This window comes from Ochotona curzoniae, unplaced genomic scaffold, assembly GCF_017591425.1.
Source record: "Ochotona curzoniae isolate NIBS_2020 unplaced genomic scaffold, NIBS_Ocur_1.0 scaffold_2476, whole genome shotgun sequence".
In the NCBI taxonomy this organism is placed as follows: Eukaryota; Metazoa; Chordata; class Mammalia; order Lagomorpha; family Ochotonidae; genus Ochotona; species Ochotona curzoniae.
In genome coordinates, this window is record NW_024467095.1 from 8,961,215 (window position 1) to 8,972,444 (window position 11,230).

Below are 11,230 nucleotides of genomic sequence, written 5' to 3' on the forward strand. Positions count from 1 at the left end.
TGCTGTGAAATCGGCAGTTAAATGTGTGAAATAATGGAGCTTACCATTTCAGTTAATTAGGGGTGATTCAAGGATTAGCATGCGATTCACTTCCACAACTATTTATTGCATAATTACTATATATAAAATGTTATGCTTTCTTGTACGGATGAATCCATCCTTTGATATTCTGCACAGCTAGTCCCTTGGCATAGGCACATGGAATGAACAAAGAAGTCTATTTGAACAATTTTTTCACATTGCCATCCTTCCTAGGAGAGGTAGCATTGATCTTGGGAGAAAAAAATACAATGTTTACGTATCTGTAAAGGTAAGTTCAATGAGCATAAACTTGCCTCCATTATCCTCCATGTAGAGGAAAATTTATGACAAAACCAAAATGAAATATTCAGACTGACTTTTATCTGGTAGTAAATGATTTCCTTAATGTTTCATTAGGTACACAAATTTTGGCAATCCTCTGGTTTCATGCTCAAGTCCCACTGAAAACAGACACTTGACTTCAACTTTTTAGTTGATGAAATACAAACATCCTGAAGTAGAACTTGGAGCAAATATTTGATTGTTTGAGAAGGCATATTTGAGTCAAATACAAGTGGCATACTCTAAGCAGTGCCTAGAAATTATCTCCAAAATAGCTGTTCTGATAATTTTGTTGACAGTCTAAATCACAATGCAGTTAAGGTTAGAATTTCTTTAGTTCTTAACAGCTTGGTTTTTTAAATTTTAGCTTTAAGAGTTTTGCCAATATACCATAGCCGATTAATACAATGAACACTATGTCACTTTATGAACACAGCTGCTTCAACTTGAATTATTCTTTTAAAAGGACAATCTAACCCCTTTTACTTCTTTTTTACTCAATTTGACTAAAAAACATATATATATTTACCATATATTTGATATATAAAATCAAATCCTGTATATATATATGTATATATGCATGTACATAAGAAGTTGATACATGCATTTGTCATATGACGATAGAAGTTTCAGCAAATTTAAAATAAATCCATATTTTTGGCAAGCAATAAAGGAGCCGTTAATGATTGAATTGATTTTCTAAGTATCACTTAGGGAGAATATGAAATAAAGTCAAAGGAACTTGTTGCTAGGTGGAGAAAAAGGATTTGGTAACCCTTTTGGTCATATTATATGCTGAATTAAACAGGTGGATCTCAGGAAAAACTGTCAGCTGCCAGGGAATAAAGATTTGGCTATGTGATATTTCGGCAAGAGTAATGTTTGCCTTCACTGCGCCTCACCAAGTTGTGGTAAAGGGTCAAACGACGGTGTAGCAGAGGAGTTACCGAAGAAAAGGTGTCTGGCATGTTTGTTTCATATTTTGGGTAAAAATGTTATCTGGAAATCATAGTCTTTTTTTCTTGCTAGACTTCTGACTACTAGAACCCAAATTATGAAAATTAATTAGCAAGCCAAGCAATTATAGATAGTAGAATGATTTCATTGGTCAATATTACCACACACTTCTCAGTGTAGGAGGGATTGAGTACGTGGATGGCATTCTCTCTTCAACACACAGCTCTGTTTCACTGCTGAGTTCCAATCTTTTGACAGTGAATTGCAAACAATGTTCATATTATGTCACGATTTTGTGAGACAAATAGGATTGTCTTTTATGATCATCAAAAACCAGTTTGGTGGTTAAAGGGAGAGATTAAAGTTATCTGCTTAAAATTTAACAGTAAATGTGGAGAAATGAATTTTTATTTTTCCCAAATAGCCTTGATAGGGCTTCCTTCACAACATTCTTTTTCCCCTAGACATGAATGTTATTTTAGCTAACTAAACCTGCTGTTTTCTTTATCAGGCCCAGTTTTGAGTATGGAATAAACAATGCATGACAAATCAGCTAGGACTACTGGGGATGCAGACAGATCTGTCCGCTGATGTCACTGTTGTAATACTTGGCATTTCGTCCACATTTTCACTGAGTAACTACAGAAACTCCTCTGGAATGTGGATTTCTTTGGTTATCTGAATCCTGTCTCACGCAGCTCCCCTGGGTCACAGGAATGTGATGGACTTTGATTCTTCAACATGTGCTGAAACAAAAATATGACAGGCTGTACTCTCCAGGCTTCTCCACATTCATATACCTGTAGAAGAGGATGGCTGCAAACACTCCCTTTTTTTTCAATAGGATTAAATCAATTTGCATGTCTGCCAAGCTTTCCAAAATAATATAAAACAAAAATAATTGCAACATAATTAACTTGTCATCTTTTACTAATAGCATTGGCTGCTAATACAGTAAGTTCCCACCCCTTTATCTAAACCTCTTTTTTTTGGGAGGGGGGGACTTTTTAAAAAATAACAGGTGATAAGTTTGTATAAACTATAGGCTAGAAAAGAATGAATACAAATAACAGAAATGCAACACTTACAAAAGTAGGTCTGATTCAAGTAACTAAAGAACTCACCTTCCAATTTTGATGATTTCACACAGCTTGAAACTAGTCTACATTCTTCAGCACAATAGCATGTTTAATGACAGTACTAATTTAAAGATTCTACCACTTAGCAATGATGCCAAGAAACATCTCGTAAGAGGTCACCATGCAAAACTTAAATGAGAATATGTAAATATTCTTTGCAAGCTGTAAGGTGTTGTGCTGTGTTGTTAGCTATTGCTATTCTTGTTTTTTTTTTTTAAGATTTATTTATTTTTATTGGAAAGGCAAATTTACAAAGAAAAGATGTGGCAGAGAAAGATCTTCCATTTTCTGGTTCACTCCCCAAGTGGCCGCATTAGACAGAGCTGAACCAATCTGAAACCAGGAGTTAGAAGCTTCTTCTGGGTCTCCCACGCAGGTGCAAGGTTGCAAGGCTTTGGGCCATCCTCTACTGTATTAGCTGGATGGAAAGTAGAGCAGCTGGGACACGAACTGATACCCATGTGGAGTCCTGGTGTATGCAAGGCAGGATTTAGCCACTGAGCCTTGGCTCCTGGCCTGGCTCTTGCTATTCTTATTGTGCAGTTCATTGAACATGAGAGAAAGGAAAACTAGTCTGGATAAATGACCAGTAAGACTTGCAAAAATATATTGAAAGGAATACAGACATTACTTTGAAGTAACACATAGCAACAACACAGGCAAGGAAAGTGTGGCCAGGAGTTATCTTAAAGAATTCTGCACTGATTTAAGGAATACGTGAAAGATGAAGACGATCATAGATTATGTGTGATATTTACAGTTATGTCACCAAGGTCTTCGTGAGGATTATTATTTTTTTTTTAATTTTTAAGGTGATCCTTTCCTCTTGAAAAAGGAAATACAGGTCTTACAAAATTTCTAGCATGCACTTCAAACTAGGTCTTCTAAAAAAATTATATTAAAGGTTGGCATGTGGCATATTTAAACCTCTTTTAAAAAAAACTGAAGTTTTACTAAAATTTTTTAACTGTGGATTTGAAAGATCACGTGTTTTACAAGAAATGCCTTTTTAAGTGCATTATAATCTTATTAAACAACAAGCTTTCAAATGAAAATAAGTTTTATTTTGCATCATTTTATGTGTTAAGTATATACATAATCTTCATTTTTCAAATATGAAATAATAGACTGTGTGAGAAGTTAATGAAAAATTTCAAACTGTTATACTTCTGCCATGTGCCACGTAGTGGAATTTTGTTTACTATGGACTACATATATGAAGGTTGCTCCATAAGTTTACAGTGGAGATAGAAACTTCCTATGACCTAGTGACACTGCAATTGTCATAGTATCATAGTGCAATGTACTCTGTGTTTGTGGTAATGCTGTATAAACAAATCTGCTGCACTGCTGGGCATGTAAAAGTAAGACATACTCTTATCACAGTACTCAGTGTTTGATGATGGTAATAAGCTCCTGTGAGTACTGGTTTATGTATTTGCTGTACAATGCTTTTGTTTATTTGTCATGTACTAGCTGTTTGTATTTATGGAATACCTTGTGATAATTTAATACAGACATACATTGTGCAGTACTCCTATCAGGCTAAGCTTATTTATCTCTTCAAACATTTATTAATTCTTTCTGCTGGAAACATTTAAAATCCTTTGTTCTTGCTCTTGTTGAAATAGACAATACATTATCACTATCGATGATATTCTAAGATGCACTAGAATGCCAGAACATCTTTCTGTTATCTATTAAGGATACTTCAAAAAGCTTTTGCAAAAATGATATTGAAGGGTGGGCATGTAATCTAGTCGCATCCGATGAAAGAGTACCTGGATTTTATTCTCACAGCCATCTCTTAATTCCAGCTTCCTGCCACCGTGAATTTGGGAACGTGGCAATGATTCAAGTGACTGGGTAAACATGTGACAGCTGGATTGTGTTTTCTATTCCTGCCCTGCCTGGCCTTACCTTGGCCTCGTGAGCATTTGGGGAGTGAATCAGAAAGTTGGAGTTCTCTCCAAATATCTCTATTTCTTTCTCGTCTTTCTTTCCTCCTGCCTCTATACCTCTCAAATCACACACATACACACTTTAAAAAGAATCAAATTAAAAGATTTATTTTGATGTAAAAGACTTTGAGATTCATGCATAGTTTTGTCATAGTCACATTTTTCACGAACATTTTAAGATTTTTATATGAATTGATTTCAAATAATTTTACACCAAAATGAATTTAGCTTTTCGTTCCATTTTCCGCAAACTTTTTGAGAACCAGCCTACCTTAGTTACTTACCTGTTGGTCAGCATTTCCCTGTTTCTTCCTTCCACCGACTTTCTCCAGCCTCTGGGAAGCACCATCCTACTTTCAAAACTTCTTACGAGATTAACTTCGTAAGTTTCCATTTAAAGGTCAGATCTTGCCTCGGTTTACTTAACATAATGTAACCCAGTTTATCTGTGTGATTCCAATTGGCAGGATGTCAGATTTTAAAAAAATTATTACGTAATATCTCACAGTATATATGAATCACATTTTTATATCTTCTTGCCAGTTGAGGAACACTTGGGTTGAGTACAACTTAGGCTGTTGTGTACTGGAACAGCAATAAACACAGAAATGTAGATGAGTTTCCCTTAAATCATTTGATCCCATTATGTAGCAGCAACTGCATCATCCTTACATTCAAGGACTTCTGGTTGTATTATTTACTCCGTGTTTCACTTCATCTCATCTTGTTTTGTTCCAGACGTCATGATACCACAGAGCTTGGGTATGTAGTACGTTCTACCATCCAGGTCTGTTTAAGCACACTCTGTCATGTTTACACAATAACAGAACTACTCAATGACCTATATTTCAGAGCATTTCATCGCTGTTCAGTTGCTATGTATTCAATTCTTTAAATTTGTTATAAAAAAGGAATGTGATTCAGAGTGAATTATAGCAAAATCCTTTATATTCTGGGATGTCTGCAAGTGTGGCAGATTTAAATATCTGATTAAATTATGTGTATGGTTGGAACTGGTTGTTTTCCATTTTCTAACTTTATCTGAACCACCAAGGCTGCCTTCTCTGCTCGCTGCTGCAAGATCCCTGATGGTAAAGCAATTCTTGTTGTTCCCTGCAATATTCCGTGCTCACCTGTTTCTCAATGACTTTACTCTCATTGCCTCTTTGTAAAAGTGATACCTCCAGTTGTCTCTATTCCTTTCTTCTGATACAATTCTGAACATTTTTGATAGACAAATCAAGTAACCATTCAAAGCATTCTACTATTTCAATTGGTGAGATCTCTTAAAATTTTAATCATCTTCTTTCAAATGTTGAACATTTGTCTGAATGTATTAACTGAACCGGTAGCTTTATCAGGACAAGGACATGAGTATTTTCTTCTCTCCCATCGTTCTACAAGGTCTAGTTTGTGGAAAACTTCAGTCAATATTTGTAGGAAGAATAGAATTGTAATGATTTCTTTCCTTCCATGTGTGGACAAGAAACTTTGAGGGGTGATTAAGAAAGAACGAAAGAAAGGAAGGAAGGAAGGAAGGAAGCAAGCTCCACTGAATAAAAGTTTTAGTTAACTGCTGAATGCAAGATTGAAAAAGAAAAACAGAACGTGGTAGAACAAGAAAAAGTAGTGCACTGGATTTGAGATGTGAGGAGAAAATGTTTTCTGTCCATCTGTCTTAACAATTAAATTGATTTCCATATTTGTAACTTCTTTCAAACACATACAACATGACCCTCATTTTATTTCACGGAAAATGTCGCACAAATTATGAATGAAAAGAATAATAATAGATACCTTAATGTACTGGTTGAGACAGAAATTCATAGAACAAGATATGTTTTCAGATAATGTAGGTCAGTAGCTTAAAAATCCAAAAATATCACAAGGTATAAAGTATAAGAAACCCAATCTTCCCAAATGCTGCCATGCCCTTTGAAAAAGGCTGATCTCTCAGTTTCACACCTGTTCTGCATGTCAACATTTAAGGAAAGCAAACAGAACAACTAGGAGAAAATAGTATGTGCCTGATTGACATGTAAGTGAGTATACCTGCACGTACTCCCAGGCTCCTAAGATTTCATGGAGAGTTTTCAGTAGCTTTCCATTTCATTTTTCATGAATATTTTGAGAGATAAAGGCAGAGACAAAACGAAGATGGAAAGAAGGGAGGAAGAAAGAAAGGAAAAAGGGAGACAGAGTAGGACAAAAGCAGAAATAGAGGGGAAAAGAGTGTGTGGGTGTGACAGAGAAGGAGGAGGAGGAGGAGAAAAGCGAGAAGAAGGAAAGAAAGAAAGAAAGAAAGAAAGAGAAAGAAAGATAGACAGATAGATATGGTGTATGATCTGTCCACAGACTGACTTCTCAAACGCTTCAGATGAACAGGCTGGACCACAAGAGTTCAATGCAAATTGATCATGAAGTCAATTAAAACCCTCTTGTTTGAGCCATAACTGTTACTTCCCATTGTCTGCAATAACAAGAAGCCAGAACCTGGAGCCAGAGGTGGATGTGGAACCCAGGCACCTTGGTAGGGGCCACGGGAATCTTCATGACCAGGCACAATCCAGCAACTCCATGGTACAATTCTAGCATCCAACAGCTGGCAGTAACAGTAGAACAAAATCTACTAATACTATGTGTAGTGACAGGTACAATGGGTGGACGTTTATCCTTTCCATGGAGCTATCCATTTTATATTGGATTTTGATGTGAAATTGAGATGATAAGTCTATTTCTGAGGCAGAGTCCAAGGGAAATTAGTATGTGGCCTAGAAATGTAGTGACATGTAGCTGCCAGGAGTTAGTCTCTTAGGACTGAAACAAAAGCCAGATACATGTCTGTTGTGTTATAGAATACATCCAGGTTATGTGTTAGCTGATTTGGTTCTGAATGAAAACAGGCAAAATTTCTTAAGACATACTCCATAAAATATTAACTCAAGTGGCAGAAAGATGACACTTAAAACAATTATAAAGGGTTAGAAATTCTCTTGGCAAACACATAAGTCATGCATAATCGACATTTAGTATTTTTATGCACCAACTTTTTTTAGAGTGTACAAAGCATGTTTTAGCAAAAGATCACTTAAGACAATGTAACACATTTAAATCATTTTTATGTATACACCAAAGTATTATATTTTCTTTTTGCATAGCAAGAGACTTTTCAGTTAATTATCTTTAGAACTTCCAAATATCTTTCATTTATGATATGTGTATACATATTTATATGTATATACATATTATGTACATGCAATGTAGCATGTAGTATGCATATATACATATTTTATGCATCTTTTTTTTGAAAGATTTATTTATTTATTTTTCAGAAAGGATAAAGAAAGATCTTCTGTCCCCTGTTTACATCCCCAAGTGGCTAAAACAGCCAATGCTGAGCCAATCCAAATCCAGGAGCTTTTTCTGGGCCTCCCATGCAGGTGCAGGGTCCCAAGGCTTTGGACCATCCTCTGTTGCTTTCCCAGGCCACAAGCAGCAAGCTGGAAAGTGGAGCTGCTGGTGCAGGAACTGCTGCCTATATAGGATCTCAGCCCATGCAAGGCAAGGATTTAGCCATTGAGCTATCGTCCTAGGCTTCTTTTTCCTGTATCTTAACTGGGACAAATTTGTGTCCTGTGTGAAGAAGAGAACAATTTAAAAATATATTATTTATGTCTTACTTTCATAGGTATATGTGGAAACATTTTGAAAATCTTTGTCTTCCTTTGTGTAAGTTGAAACAGGAAGATCAGACATAACAAATGTCTCCATTTCTTTCACAGTCTAATATGGTTGTCCCAGCCTATAGATTAAAATTTAAGCTCATTCACTCCTCAAGTGAGTTATTTGACCTATCTCATCCTGTTTCGATGCTTCCATTATTATTTGAATGCTACAGTTTATTTGTTATCATGTGAGCAGCAAGGCAAAGAGTTGTAGCATAAATCTTTGAGCATAATTCTGTGTGTGAGTGTGTGTGTGTATTCTCAGTCCTCATGGCATTTACTCTTTAAAACAATAGAGCCATAGTATTTGCAGTGAATTGGCATTGCTTTTACTTCTTTAAGTGAATCACATATATTTGTAACAATAAATAATACTATTCTATAAGAAAATAACATGACTCTCATTTTTAAAGAGAAACAGATGCACATACAGATTAATTTCTGCACGGTAACACAGCTAATAAGTGACACATTCTAATTTCAGTACCTGCAGTCTTGTTCCAAAGTTGATCTTCCAACTATTGTGCTATGTTGCTACTTCAAACCAGACACACTCTGCCATCTTATGAACTGCATAGTTTTATGTCAGCATGCTGTGGTGCAATATTCATATAAAAGTGCATTACATGTAACACACCATATCTCTTGCACAGATAATCCTCTCTTTATTAATGCTCCTAAGATGGAAAGTTCCTAAAAATATATTCTATTCATTTCAATTCAAATCATTTCAATTCAAAAAACCACTCATTGGATTCTTTCCAGGCCACAGGCGTTGTGCTAGGTTTGCATCTTACTTGGCTAAGACTTGCAAAGGAGATGGAAACAGACAGCAGTAACTGCAATATTTTGAGACAAGTTCAATAATAGGGGTAATGTTTAGGAAGACAAAGGAAGGACTATTTAGACCTGTAAGTGCTAGCCTTCTTACATTTCAGAGATATACTGTCCTTTTAGCACTGTCATTTTTGAGACTGAAAAAATAACCACAAAGCCTTCTAAAAGCCCCACTATAAACTTCTTTACATGCAGAGTAATTAGGGCAAGGTTACATTTTAAGGTGATTAGTGTAGTGCTTCTTTATACCCTATGCTCTCTTTAAGTTCAAAAGTAAACTTTAGGTATTTGATCAATCTAAACATCCAAGAAATAATCTGCCAGTGGATGTCAATCATTGTGACACATGAATCAAAGGAGTAGCTTTCAATTCAAATGCTATCTGTAATTTACAAACCAAATTTTTAGATTTAAGATTCAACCTAAGCTTATCTACACAAAACACAGAAGAACATGTTTGAATATTAACCTTTCTGTATCTTCTCTTAGCTCGTCCAAAAAATATCACCGAGGCCCATTTCATGTGTCTATAAAGCTGTACTTCTCATTGATGGTGTGAGGACTCTGATACTGTATAAAGTTGAGTAGCATTATTTTTACTTGTTAACGTCAAAGTTAATTTGCTAATAATCTAACTAGCTATTAGTCAAAGCTCCTGGGTTAGAAGTAAATAAAATCTCTCAAAGTAGCTTAAACAAACAAAACAAATCAAAAGATAATAAGGAAATAAAGCAACTCCAAGGCTAGAAATGAAAATAGGCATCCCAGTAAAATGCAAATCAGGATGTCCACAGACTTCTATCTCTCTTTTTTGTTTCTTTTCTACATTTCTTTTATGCATCTGTTGTCTTTTCGCCTACTTTTCAAGATTTGTATGGTACCTAAAACAGTATTCCCCAACAGTGTCCTTGCATCCTAGTTATATGGATCCCAAATCCTACTGTTTAGAGTTCTTTGAGTCTCTCTTCTGCCAAATCGAAGCAGGAGTTTGTTGCTTTCTTATAGGAAATGCAAGATAATACTTGCTGTAAAAGGAGTGTTTCCATGATCTCAAAGTGTTGGTGGGAAGGGTGGATTCATTATATGTTTTTACAATATGATAATTCTAATATCTTTGTACCCATATCACTGCCTCTCAATTTTCCATTTGAAGATTTCCCCTGCCTTAATTTCTCTAGATTTGTGTTAAATCTTGACATCAAGCAGAGTAAGTTCCTCTAACTTGTTCTTTAAAATTATGTACTTCTTTAATGTTTTGTCTTCTAACTATATGGATTTTAGGTTTGATTCATCAAGTCTCATGGCGTTGGTTAAATTTTTATTGAATGCATGCAACAATATTTGAGAACCATTCTAAAAGTGTATCTGCCCACATATGAAAATAGTGCATTTCTTAATGTGTTATTTAATTTTGTTTCTTCAATCTTGATCAATAATTTTCTCTACAAACATCTTGCATACTTGATATTAAATTTATTCCTACACACCTTACAAAAATGTTTTGCTATCATTGAAAAATGACTTTAATATTTTCTTTTGATAATTTATAAATTTATTGTACTTACAGTGATATTTATATGTTACTTATTCAGCTATATTTTTGTAAGCCTACATAGGTAATATTAAATATGTCTTTAATATTTTTACTTTTATTTCTTAATTCCCATTATAGTTTAACATGTAAATTAACAGAACATCTGAAGTTCTGTAATATTTATTGTTTATATTAAATTAGATCATTGTCAAAGATTATACTTACTGACAATTATTTGAAATACAGTAAGACTTAGTAGTACACTGTCGATTTGGTTATTATTTGTATCTTTATTGCCATATTTCTATCTTAGCTCCAGAGTTCTGTATGTAATTATTAAATCAAGCTTCTTAAATTTACTGTTCAAAAAACTTAGCCCAAATAATTTGTATTCCAGTTTAGCCATTTCTCTACTGTTGTGGAAGAAATCACTTCTCCTTACAGCTATGCCACTTTTTACATTAAATATCTCAAAATTCTTAGTTTTTAATTGCAAATGAGTTCTTCGTTGTGATGTTGCAGTGAGTTTTCCTTTCAGCATTGTCCATTACATCCCTGTCAGCATTTTGCCTTACAGTCTAACCATCCAGAACTAGTATCGCTGCCCTTGTTTTCACATGGGATTAACAGAATGTTGGTTCCCTGCAACTTTTTCATGGCTTTTGCCAACAGCTTATGGCTATATTTTTATGAATCCAATCATAGTGTATCTTC